Source organism: Chinchilla lanigera, unplaced genomic scaffold (assembly GCF_000276665.1).
Source record: "Chinchilla lanigera isolate Chin_1 unplaced genomic scaffold, ChiLan1.0 scaffold00018, whole genome shotgun sequence".
NCBI lineage: Eukaryota > Metazoa > Chordata > Mammalia > Rodentia > Chinchillidae > Chinchilla > Chinchilla lanigera.
The window spans coordinates 8,658,214-8,671,886 of NW_004955419.1; the positions used below are offsets into that span (position 1 = coordinate 8,658,214).

At 39.2% G+C, this 13,673-nt stretch overlaps 1 protein-coding gene across 1 annotated transcript in view; it reads left to right on the plus strand.

Annotated features, from left to right (window-relative positions):
- Brinp1 (bone morphogenetic protein/retinoic acid inducible neural-specific 1) overlaps positions 1-13,673 on the plus strand; it is a 174,901-nt gene that overhangs the window by 129,001 nt on the left and 32,227 nt on the right. The gene's annotated exons all lie outside the window — the stretch shown is intronic.

The following is a 13,673-nucleotide window of genomic DNA, read 5'->3' on the forward strand; positions in this document are numbered from 1 at the left end:
GTTCGGGATGAGTCCTAAGTGAGAACTGGCCCAGAAGCATCAGCCAGTCACTTTGGAGCAAGCTTTCCCTTTCTGATTGCCATTGGCCTACGAGACACTGATAGGAATCTGTGTTTCCGCCTTCCTGGGGCTCTGTGTATGAAGCATGCTCAGTAAAAAGCAACACCTTGATGACAAATAGTGTGGCTAATTTCTGCCCAGCTGACTACTTCTGTGTGTCAGTTTTTCCTTTATGTTCTAATAAAAACTCTGCTTTCTTTCTTAGCAGTAGGAGAAGGGCTTTTCTCACTAAGCGGACTAAAGATTTCAATCAAAGTCTCCATAAAAAAAGAAAAGATATAGGAGGGTATTAGAAGAGAAGAGGTGCTGGTGTTAAGACCTTGGACTTGTTAAGCAGCTCTTTGAACATCTTTACATATTCAGGTCTGCAAAATGGGAAGAATAGATGTGCTTCAGAGCCTGTGCGCAACATTGAATTGGAACATGCATTGCTGAAAATAAGGGTATTCCTACAATAACAATCCTGGCTATTATTTAGGCATGGTTACCATGTGCGAGGCTTAGAGCTCTTTGCTTTACATCAATGTATCATGTAAACCCCACTTTCCAGATTTACAAACTGAAGATCACAAAAATTAAGTAACTGTCTAATAGGTGGCAGAGAAGGAAATTAAACCCAGTTCTACTCAATGCTGGTGCTCTTCAACTGGTATGCAACCTGAGATTTATAAAAAATAATCATGAACGTTGTTGGTTTTGACGTTTATTTGTGTTTTGAGACAGGGCTTCTCTATGTAGTTCAGACTGGCCTTGAACTCACTAGGTAGCCTAGGCTGACCTTGAATTTGCAGTGATCCTCCTGCCTCAGCCTCCTAAGTGCTGGGATGAGAGGCATATCACTGTTATTAGAAAAGGTTTTTTTTTTTCTTTGCACTGTAAATCCATATGCATTATGCTATTTGCTTTAGAGAGCCTTTGTTTGTCATAAGGTGGCACGCCAACTTGTGTATATGTAGATCTTACAGATTGTCACCCCTTTTCTCATATTTACAAAAAGAATCAAAGCCCAGAAAACAACAAATAACCCAAGAATAGATGATCCATACCCTTAAGGAGATTCTAGGAGTATAAGACTCTAAAATTACTGCCTTTCATCTGGAGAACCTGAAATCCAGAGGGAGCTCAAGACTCACAGTGGAGCAGGAAGGAGCTGGCAGCTCTGGGTGCACACAGATGGGGTGTGAGCTGAGGCCGCGAGGGAGGATATCAGGGAGCTACATCTGTCCATGTGTGGTCCCGTGAGGCAATCCCTTTGAGATAAACATGCACTCAAGTAGGCACCGTGGAAATCCTGACAGGTAAGTGGTCAGTGTGGCAATTTAGTCTACTTAACCAAAATGCCCCAGTAGATTTCTTACTGATCTCATTGATTGATCGGAAACTGGACATCAGGATGGCCAAAACCTAAGTAAGTCACCCAAGATGATTAGTTTATTGATTGCATATCGACATGGTTGCCCTGTAATCCCAGCACTTGGGAGGCTGAGGAGGGAGGATCATTGTGAGTTTGAGACCAGCCTCGGCTACAAAGTGAGCTCAAGGCCAGCCTGAACTGCATAGCAAGACCCTGTCTCAAAAAGACAAAAAAACCGCAAAAGCATATCGGCACAGTAGCGGTTTACTTTTTAAAATGATTGAGCCAATCCACATTTCCCATCGTAATTCACTTCAGAATGAAGCTCTTCTCTGTACAGCCAACACAGTGCTTTCCATGTGCCTTTATTATATTCCAGATACACTCTGTCTTGTCTTATGTGCACAGTTGTACAGAACAGTCACTAAACTGTAGCTGAGATCCCCGAGAACAGAAGCCATATGCTTTTTTATGTGTTCATTGTTCACTTCTCCTTGGTATAGTGTCTGGTGCATAATAGGTGCTCAATAAATGTTGACTGATTTAAATTAGTCTGAACTGTCAAATTAATTTGCTCTGAATCTTATTTTTTATTGGGGCAAAATATACACCACGTAAAATTTAACATTTTAACCATTTTAAGATGTACAACTCAGTGGCAGTAAGTACATTCACAGTGTTGTGCAACTAGAACTTTTTCATAGCCCAGACATAAATTCTATACCCATTAACACTCATATCCACTTCTCCCTCCCTCCAGCCTCTGGCAAGTGTTTTCTCTCTCTATGGATTTTCCTATTGGAGACATTTAAAATAAATAGTTGTGCAGTATGTGAATTTTATGACTGGCTTTTTTTTTTTATCATGTAGCATTTTCAAGGTCCATTCATTCTGTAGCTTATATCAGTGTTTTTTTTTTCTTTTTTACGAATTAACATTGCATCACTCATACATCTAGTTTACCAGTTGACAGACATTTAGATTATCTCTACGTTTTGATATCTAGGAGTAGTAAGTAGTACTTCTATGAAAGTTCATTCACAAGGTTTAATTGAACACCTCACTACAGTGCTTTGGCATATATATCTTAAGTGTGACATTGTGGGATCATATGTAATTAAATTTTAAGAAAAAGTTTGGTAAAAAAATCAGGGTCTTCATACTCATAAGTGAAATAAATTGGATCCACATGTGTAAACATTATATTGTCTCCCTAGTGTGAGAACCTGAAAGAGTAAACAAAACCCAAGACGTACAATAGATATTATGAAAGGGAAAGAAATTTCTCAAAGGAAGGAACAACTGGGATGAGGGAAAGGAGAAAAAGAAAGAAAGAAGTAAAGATAGATAAATAGATAGACAGATGATAGCTGGATAATTGTACTGCTGATGTCTAATGGTTTATTGAAAGGAATAGTTAATACTTAATTTTTTGACCAATTTTACATGGTTATATCTGGTAATCTGAACAACTAATTTGAAGACAACAATATGCAATATAACAACCATTGGTGAATTCCTACCATCCTGTCTAGTGAAGGTCTGTATTGTATCTAATGTTTTTTTGTTTTAACTTTTTATTCCCTTTAATGGTTTGATCACTCTTGCATTCTTACATCTGGTAATCTGAGCAACTTCGTTGAAGATAACAGTATGTAATGTAACAACCACTGTTAATTCCTATCATTTTGTTCTGAAACACTATTTTGTTTTATTGTTTTTGCTTAGTTTTGTTTTTTGCCTGTGTTGTTGGTATTTTGCTATTGTTCTTTTTTTTTTTCATTTTCTTTAAAATAAAAATTTAAAAAATCAGAGTCTTTCACAGTAAATTTTATAATTGCAATATTATTTCCTTTCTCTAAGAGAATTATGCATACTGCAATATATTTCTCTGTGACTGGCAATGCTATACAGTGGAAAGAGTGCGCTACCTCTCCAAGTGACACTGGCTTTGACCATGTGATTTTATTCAGCCAATGGAATTTGAGAGGATGTGGTACATGCCACATCTGAGCAGATACCTTAGGAGACATTGCTTGTCTTTTTAAAAAATCTTTTCCTTTTATTATGAAAATAACCACAAAGGATACTCCTTCATCCGAAATTGGAAATGAAGAAGACATCTGGAACAGAGCCAAAGCATAGCCAACATAAAAGATGAGCAAGAAATCAACCTTTGTGGTTATATGCCACTGGTTACTTTCGAGGTTATTTATTTCCACCCGAGTTGAATAACATTTACTTACTGGAGGATTTTTCAGTGCCTTAGCCATGCTGATGCATGTTATGCCTCTCAAGAGTTAAATTAGGTACATAGAGTTTTCTGAAAATGTTTGCACGTACCCGCATTTTCCTATCTGAGTCTAGGATGTGTGGCTTACCAGTGCTGGACTGAAGCCATTTAGCTTCAATCGTGTCTCAAGTGACTTTTCCAAACTTTTCCTTTACAAAAGGAGTGGCCTCTCCTTTTTCACTCCTTTTGAAACTTGTGTATATGTCTATGTATATTTTACTGTCGTTGTACATTAATGCATTTTGTTCTGACCCAACTACACCCTTTCAAGTCTTGCTCATATCTTTAAGATTTGGCTGAATAAAATAGTGGGCAAGAAGAGACTCTCTTAAAAGATTCCAATTAGAGCATTTTAATTTTTCAGTAACTACTGCAATCTAGCACTGTCTTTGTTACCTTGTGAGAAACAACAAAGAAACATACAACACAGTTGCCTTAATAATGACAGCTTACAGTAATAGATCCAAAACAAAATATGTGTTAAAATTAGCAGTCAGTTCCTTTAGCACCATGTTCTCTTCATATGTTTTGGGGAGAGGTGTGATTTTTTTCAAGACATTTATCTCAGAGCACTTGTCTTTGTAACTACTGACATAAAGATAGACTCATTTGGGGTCTCAAGTTATAGTATTAGGAATGAAGTTATAGGTTCTGCTTATGAGAGATGACTGTAGAGATGAGAAACCTGTTAGACATTGTACAGAAAACCACCATCCTCTCTGAGACACATTTTATCTTCATTTGCCTTTATTTAAACACATACCTGGGTACCTGCTGACATGCGAGTTGGCAGGGAATTGGGAGATGAATGGCTCTTGTATTCAATGAGCTGTCAGACTAGGAGGAACATGAATGTAAGTATATACAGTGGGATGTTTTTCTATTAGAATTTGAGATCAGTGCAACATGCTTTTGGCTGCCAACGGAAGAGACTACCTAGAAATGATGTCAGTTATGAGAAGTGGTCAAAATATATAATGAATACTTAAAGTTTAAAACTGTATTCTACTAAAAGACACATTGCTATGCATTCCCCTTAAAATACTCCCTCTTGTTTCAAACACACTTCTCCCATTATTCTTGACATTCTGTGAAGCAGTTCTGGAAGTACTCTTTCATCAATGTCTTCATGAGGTGTGATAAAAAATACAATGAATGCTGCCATCAGGTACCATTCACCATAAAGGCTCATAAAAATGTGATGATGTTTTCTCATCCACCTTACTTACTGGATCTGGTACTGTGTGATGGATAGCTTCTTCCAGAAAGTCAACATAACAGATGACATTTTGAATTGATACACTGAGGCAGTATGGCTTCCTAAGTGAAGATACTTGTGAAAGAGGACATTAGAATTGCTTTAGAAGTGCAGGAAGGTTGCAATAAACTTGTTCCAAGCAAGGGGGAGTCTTTTGAGGAGGGGTTAATTTAATGCATCATTCACTGTAGTGATTTCTTTTTAAATCTAAACATTCTTTATGTTTTTGACAACACTTCATAACTGCATATGCTGTGTTTCAGCTTCACACATATTCTGTAGCATTATGTATTATATTTATTGGATTTTTAGGGCAATAGCTGTACAGTGTACATATAGACAAATTTATTCTCTTGTTGAATTGCTCTATGAATTTGACAAACTGACCCAGTCACAGAACCATCACCAAAATGAGTTCACTTGGGTTTTTATCAGCCCTGCAGTATAAGTATTGATGAGGAAACTGAGGATGGGAAAATGTAAGCATTTTGGCTTGGCCAGGGCCAGGCATTTAATGAAAGGTGGAGGTAAAATCTGAACAGGAGAGGGCCTGGTGTGTTTGGAGGGTGGAGGCAATGGCAATTGTAGCGGACAAGAAGAGAGGAATTTGAAGCTATTGCTTAACTCAGAGATCACATAGCACCAACTCTCATAGGAATGAAGTTTGGTTTGGTCATGAATTCTGTGGAGAAATTGTACTTAAATTGACTCAATCTCTTGAAGCTTCAAGAGTATCTTAACGTTGAAATTTTAAGAAATTGAATAAAGAAGTGGTTGGCCTCCTGATCCTCAGTGATGTCATAGTTTATATCTTCTCCAAAGTTGAAATTATCATTCAGAGGTCTGCCCATTTCAATTCCTTTTGTTAGTATGACCCTTCTCTATTTTTTTATTCATTGGTGTCTGTCTTCCTTGTTTATTAGGAGCAAGGAGAGTGTTTCTAGTTCCTTCCCCCCTATTCAGTCTGGAAGAGGGTCTGAGACTTATTCGATGCTGAATCCATCTGTACTTAATAAAGAAACAGTGGCACTGAATAGAATCCTAGAAAAATAAAGTTTGGAATGAATCTTGATGGCTATCTAGGACAGGGGTTGACAGACTTTGTCTTTCACAAGCTGGATGGCAGTGACTTGAGGCTTCGTGGGCCACATGGTCTGTGCTAGAGCAACTCCTCCCCTTGCAGAAGTGGGTGCCAGAAAATGGAGTTGCAGAAAGCTGCAGATCAGATGGGCTCATCTTCCACAGCTTGCCCGCTCCATCACGATGGGCTATGCTACTTCATGCTCACACACAATGCTTGGCTTTCAGCGGTTCCCAAAGGTGAGAGCATGTTTCTTGCTCTATAGTTTCATGTTGGAAGTTTCATGTGCTCATCACTTGCACTCAGATTTCATTGGCCAAAATATACCACCTGGACCTGAGTTCAGAGGAGTTTATTTTTTTTTTTTTTTGAGTGTGTGGAGGGTGTTAATGTTTTAAAGAAAGGACATTGGAGGGAGAAGCTCTGATTTTGGCACTAGTTAAAACATTTCTGCCATGTGAACGTTGAAACTCTGCCTGTACATTTCCAATATTGAGAAGGCCTTGGTACCAAGCCAACTGACTCCTTCTTTCAAACTTCTGATAGTTTAAAAGCTCTCGGTTTTATTGTCCTGAATCCCATCTGCCTGTAGTTTTCACAGGATTCCAAATGTATCCTCAAAATCGTTCAGAATAGATCCTGAGAGGTGCAAAGAGAGCATACTACTCTTACCAGGAGGGGGCATCTTCTAGCTCTTCAGAACCCACCATCTTCTCCCCCAGGTAGCTGCCTTACTTCATTTCCCAGAGTGTAAATGATCCATCACAAAGACAGGGCTGAACTTCTGAATGAGATCATAGCCTTTTCGCCCTTTCTGCACAGTTTCACCCGGTGAATTATCGTCTTATTTTCATTCCACTCCAATGAGCTGTCAGCGATGGATACTGTAATTCACAGCAACAGAAACACAAACAGATGGGTAATTGACCTACATGCCTTCATTATACTGGAGTTCAGCATGGCTGTGTGAGCCATAAAGTCCTTTATCTGCCAGTCTGAAATCCCTGAGCTTTCACAAGGAATGGGATCCGGCCCACCTTTCATAAAAGGTGCAGTCCTTGTTGGTGTTCTTTCCACCTTGTACATTTCAGAAATGGACAGAGTTTGACAGGCATAATGCAGCAGCTAAAAGACAACCACTGGAACTCATACAGGACTCAGAGATAGCGACAGGAGGCCACACTCTCCTGTGAGGATTGGATAGGAAAATATTTGCACTCAATCAAAATAGAACTTTGTTTCCCTGCTTCCTCTTGACAGTATGAGAGGTGATGCACTCGATATCCAACAAAATGGGTCAGAAAAGGAAAATCCATCAAAATTACCACTAATTTAGGTAATTAAAATGTGCAAGAAAATAAAACACAGCTGAGCAAGATCAACCCAAGCTAAGTTTTTCCTTGAACAAGACAAATCAGTTCAAGGTAGTCACATACTCACCCATATTTGCTCAAAATATACCTTCTGTCATACCATCCAGAGCTACCTACGTTTATCTGTTTGGACTGGACTTATATTTCAAGGGTCAACCCACATCCCAGCAAGAAGTCTTCCATCATTGTTTTCTCCAAGCTTGTATGCTTCCATCTTCATTATAGATCACTGACTTATTCAACATTTGAAATATATTTATTTAACACATACTGTCTGCCAGACAAAATAGTTCTTTAATGTTTGAACCATAAATCAAGACCTGTATAACTTGTGCCTGAGGTTCATGCTTTGGTTTTGAATCTCCAAATACTCCCTCTGCTTTCTTTGATAATAGCACACATTTACAAAGTGCGTATTAAAGATACTATATGTCTCTTATCTTTTCCAACACATCCCTTTTCACTGCTTGTGGAAGGAAGGAGGAAGAAACTAAGAATTTCTATCAAGTAGAGGAAGAAAAGGGTCCTAGATGGCAACTGGATATAATTTTTATGTCTTCACTGCCTTTATAACTTTTGTTGCTTGAATCTTCTTTTCCAGACATGAAATTTCCCCCACATGCAGAAAGCATAGCCAGGTGAAAAAGGAGGCTGCTTCTGATAGCAATATTGACAGTGTCATTGAGTATCTCCATGAATCCAAGGCACTGTTTACCTCAAAGTTCTTGTGTTACTTGTGTTCCCTTTAATGATTGAAACTCAGCTCTTCAGAGAGCCACATTTCTTTTCCTGAGCCCCATCATTTTTAATAGACAAGGATCTTTCACCTTTGTTGCCATAAGAAATGCTTTTCCTCTAATGAGTTCATAGATGTTTGCAATATGCCATTTTTTTTTCTTTAGAGTTTTGATCTTCTCCAAGATACAAGAACCCTTTTCTCCTCTAGGGAGCTTGGAAGCAAAAGAATAAAAGGAGATGCATCTTAGTATGAAAGCATGTTTATGCTCATATCGATCCTCACCTAGAAGTACTGATACCTAGGCTTTTTCACACACTGTTTCCACTTTCTAGACTATTCTTCCTGTGGGTCCTGTAACCCCTAAAGCCTTGTTTAGATACAAAGTGGAATAAATGAGGAAACTTAACATTTATTACAAGTTTAATTAGGCCAGTATCTCATCATGTGTGAGGTGCTGTAACAAATAATGTAGACTAGATTGGCTTACACAAAAGACGTGTATTTATCACAGTTCTGGAGACTTGGAAGTCCAAGATCAAGATGTCACTAATTGTGATGTCTAGTGAAAGTCAGCTTCCTGGGGTATAGGCAGATATCGTTTGACTGAGTGCACATCCAGCCTTTCCTTGTTAGGTGCCCATGGAGAGACAAAGCTCTCTCTTCTCTTCTTCTGATGTGGATACTAATCTCACCATGAGGGCACTAATCTCACCATGAAGACACCACTCTCATGACCTTATCTAACCTAATCACTTCCCACAGCTCACACCTCCTAATAACATTGGAGGTTCCAGTTTCAACAAATGTATTTGTCATTTGTCTGGGGGCTGGTGTTATGGCAAAATTCTGGCTGTATTCTGCAAGAGACCAAAGAACTTTATAAGAACAAAGTTTTAATTTAGACTGGTCACCTCTCATCCAGACTTGCAAGTCAGGGAAGTGGGCGTGGACCTGCCTTTGTTCCCAGCTTATATATATTTTTAGTTTCCATGGTAACAGATTGAAATGTTGTAGTCCTGCCACATGTTGTTTTCCTTGTGCCATGTAACCGGGTCAGGCTCCAGTCATGAGCCCAACCACAATGATATATACTTTCTGTACTCTGTTTTATATGTCCCCCTTTAGATAACCATACATTTCCTTTATGGTTACAATGTTTATCTAGGGCCAGGGAAAGGATGAAACAACCCAGGCAGGGTCATAGGTAGTTACCTAGGCCCTTGTGTTCTTTCTCTTTGGAGAAGCATTCCAGGGCTGAGTCAGAACTGCAAAGTTAACTCTTTACAACCCCTCCCGGATGTTTCTCAAGACACATTTTGAGGCTTGCATTAAGACTAGAATTATTCTATCTTAAAATGGTATACTAAGAGTCACCGTCTCCTACACTGGGAGGTGGCAAAAACTTTCATTCCATAACAACTAGAGTGTGACTGAAATACTGTTGATGCTTTTTCTTTTCTCCTTCCTAAATAAGGAGATTGAGATTTCAGTTTCACAAGCTAAAAAGAAAAACGAACAAAACCCGAGGTTCAGAGAGGCTAAAACATATTGCCAGATTGCTCTGTGCTGGAGTCACCAGGGAACACTAAGTGAGGATTTATCTCAGTCCCTACTTTTTCTCATTGGAGAATAGAAAGACCCCAAGTGTTTTAAAACTCAGCCCAACTTTCTAGATTTATTTCTTACCCGGGGGCTCTGCTCACAATTCTAACCTTGCCAATGCATAATAGGATGGTTTTCTCCTCAGCTGAGATAAGGAAGAGAACTAGAAAACTGGGAACCCACACTGGGATCCATCTTGTTGTACATTTAGAAATCTGTAAAAGGCAGGCAGGGCTCTGCCTCCCTAAAGAAAGGAAGTGAGAAAATTACAAGTCAATAAAATAATTTAAGGTAGTAATTAGTCCTACCAAAGAAAAGAGAGAAGGCTTTTCAATTTGGATAGTATGTGAAGGTCTGCATTTCAGGACAACGGAGCTATACAGAGATCTGGAGAAAGAATATTCCAGGCACAGGGGAAGGGCGAGGTAAAGGCTGTAAAAGGAACAGTGCTGATACTTTGGAAGGGCAGAGAAAAACAGTCCTGTGTCTCATTTGTTGTGTGTAAAGAAAAAACTATCAGGAGATAAGAGGGAAAAGGGAGGTAAGGACATAGAGATTGCCCATTAAGTGACAGAGTGAGGAGAAATAAGATCTCAGCACACAAAGATGACCTACAAAATACAAAAAGCATTGCATTGTGAATGCACTGAAGGTGAAGTGGGGGGAAGAAACAAGAGGGGTAGTGCAGGAATTGGGAGCAGAGAAAGAAGGTGCTTGGGTGTTACCACCTACGCATGGGCCACTCTGTGCAACACAGAAACATTCCAAGTGAAAGCAGAACAAGATGTAAAAAGTAAAAAGGTGATGAGATTGGAGGGAAATATTCCATATGTTCAGTGTGGGTGAGTTGGTGTTCAAATGTAAATCTCAACCATCGCCTTGCTGGGTTTTGCAAGGAAAAATTTATATGCTCAGTGATAATGGTGGCCTTTTTCTCTCTCGCTTTCTGTTTTTCTTTCCGTGACGTGAGTGTGTGAGTGTGTGTGTGTGTGTGTGTGTGTGTGTCTTTGGGAACTGTGGGGACAGAATCTTCCACCCCAGCCGGCAGCTGTATATCTTTCAAGCAATGGTTCCACAGGCCAAATCCCCCTCCAAATTATTTATGACTTCCATTGAAGCTAGCAGGATTCAGGCGCCAATCTTGGAGGTCAGCAATGGGCCTCTTTGTTGGACACAGGTCATCGGGAGACGACTCTGGCTGTGACTGCTGTGTGAACCTCCGCTGCCGTAGAAATGGTTATATAACTTTAAACAGTAATGACATTTTGCAGAAAAGTGCTTTTTAATTGCTATGTCTTCATTATTCTCTTTAGAAATTGCCCAGGAGATTTTGCCTCAGAGACAGCTCGGCAGGTCCTGAGTTTCCATTTTTATAGAGCAGCCAGTTTTCTGTTTCAGCTGCTCCCAGAAAACCCCCAGCCCCAAATTTCATGTTTCCAGTTGCATTAAATAGGGTAGGTAATACTGTCTTTTGTATTCTTGCCAAACGGAGAAATGTTTTGAAGCAGTTTTCTAAAAATGCACTCCCCAAATTCCTTTTGGGCTGGGACCAAGAATAGAATATTTTATTCCCTACAAAAGGGAGAAAGAAAATGATGAGCAAGCTAGAAAAATAGAACTGAGAATATAGTCTATAGGGTGCCTTTAAGCAACAGAAACTTAACCCCAATCCATAGACCCAATTGCCTAGAGGGGATTGGAATCAGCTAAAAATAAATTTTGCTTTGGAAGAGAAAAGGGTGATACAGATGAAATGACTCAATAGTGCCTACTCTGAAAGAATGGGAGTCTTGGTGTAGGAGGGCTTTGCAGTTTGAATTGTTTTGTGTGACCTTCATGTGTCTGTGGCATACCCTTGTGCAGTAACCTTTTCTAAGAATCTCTCCATCTCTTCTTGATTCCTTGCTCCTTGGAATGGAGCTAACCCTGTTCTAGAGTGGACCATGTCCAGCTGCGCGATACCTTCTGTTAGAATACCTTCCATGTGGATGACAAGATGAGAAATACATTTTCCTGAGTAGCACTGTAGCTCCATAGGCTACACCTACCTTCTGTGAAAGCTCTCCAAATATCTGAAGCCTGCCTTCTGAAAATGTTCCCTTTCTTATTAAATACCTGCCACTATTGCTTCTCCTTTTATTTATCATGAAGGTTTGGGTGAATCTGTAAAAATTTAATCAGAGTAGTGTCAGCAGCAGCATCACCACCACCACTATCGTCTGTATCTTTCTCATCATCTTCATTGCCTCAAAAATAGGAATAGATAACACTTACTTGCTTATTATGTGCCAGGAAGTTTTCCACACAATTTGTAGGAATTTTTCATTTGTTCCTCTTAATATTTCTCTGGTATAGATGCTAGAAGTATCTCCATTTGAACAGAAGGGGAAAATAAAGCTATGGAGAAAGGCTGTATACTTTACTTGAGATGACTTAGGCAGTAAGGGGAGATATTCACTGGTAGCAATGACCAGCTGTTTCCCAGCCGATTGTGGTTTCCTGCTATGGCCATGTCGGACACATCTTCTTCTACCCCACAGTGCATCTTGGAAAAGAGTCCTTTTTTTTTTTTTTTTTTTTTGGCTTCCATATGAGGACCACTTGAAATGATTGAGTGTGTGTGAGTGTATGTATGTATATATATATATATATATATATATATATATATATATATATATATGAGAGAGAGAGAGAGAGAGAGAGAGAGATCTACAAACACAAATATAAGGCACAAGATGAAAGAACTGCCAAGTTTATTCAGCAGAACGCTTATCCCAATGAGTAGAACGAGAGGTATCCATGAGGCATGAATGACAAAATAGTTATTTGTAGTTAGTCAAGCTAGAATGTAATTCTCCTTTACATAGTCGATAGTACAACTGGTACCCCCACATGTATCTGAGGCTAACACTGTTAGCAGTTCCCAGTGAAGTGGAGAGAAGGTTCCCAGGCAGTCCAGAGTTGAAGTTTTATGTTGGCAGCAAGGGCAATAACAATTCTACAATGCTGACTTTTCAAGGCACCAGAGTACTGCTTAAGCCCAGATAATCATTCTCCATCCTTCACTCTTAGGGTTATGGCTTTGATCATTCAGGTGCAGAGAAAAGATTATAATATATGATCTCAAATGCATATTGTAACCATGAGCGAACCCTGTTCCCTCACTGGATGGTGATTTCTTCACTTTTAGAGCCAAAAAGAGAAAGCTATTTATTTCTGATGTCCTTCACTGGTATTATTATTTTTTGCTCTATATGGTTTTATTAAATTATATTACCAACAACCAACATATGCTTATTTTCTATAAGGTAAAATCCAAATTTTGAGGTCTATAGTAAAGCCCTTTGCACTCTGACCTCTGACCCTGTGTACAGCCTGGCTTCCTGCACCACCACACCTCATCCGTCCAAGTTCATATCATACACCGGGGACTCTCAGTCTCTTTTATTATTTTTTGCTCTTTCTGTTCCTTTGTTAAAAAGCATCGTGCCTGTTCTTTTAACCAAGTGATTTCTCATTTGCTTTTTGACCAGCCCAAATTCTGGTACACAGGTTTCCCTCTTATTTTGCTGTTATTTGCTGTTCTGTCCAGTTGCTTCCTGTGGCACTCCGCTATCTGCCTAGGAAGCCATTCTTTAAAGATGTGTGTCCATGTCTCTCCCTGTGGGATATATTGTAAACTCCTGTGTGCCAATCACTGTGGTTATTTTCCTTCTTAAGATCTGTAGACTTAATGCCATCCTCAGGATTTGCTTCATAAATAGGGTTCATACATATTTTTAAAAAGAGAGAGAAATTAAATGAAGTAAATAAGGCAAGATAAACAATAGTACTGTGTTTTCAATAAGGGATTGTTTTTTCCCAAATGGAAAAGGTAGGTATCAGATCTGCTGTCGTCTTGGTACTAACATAA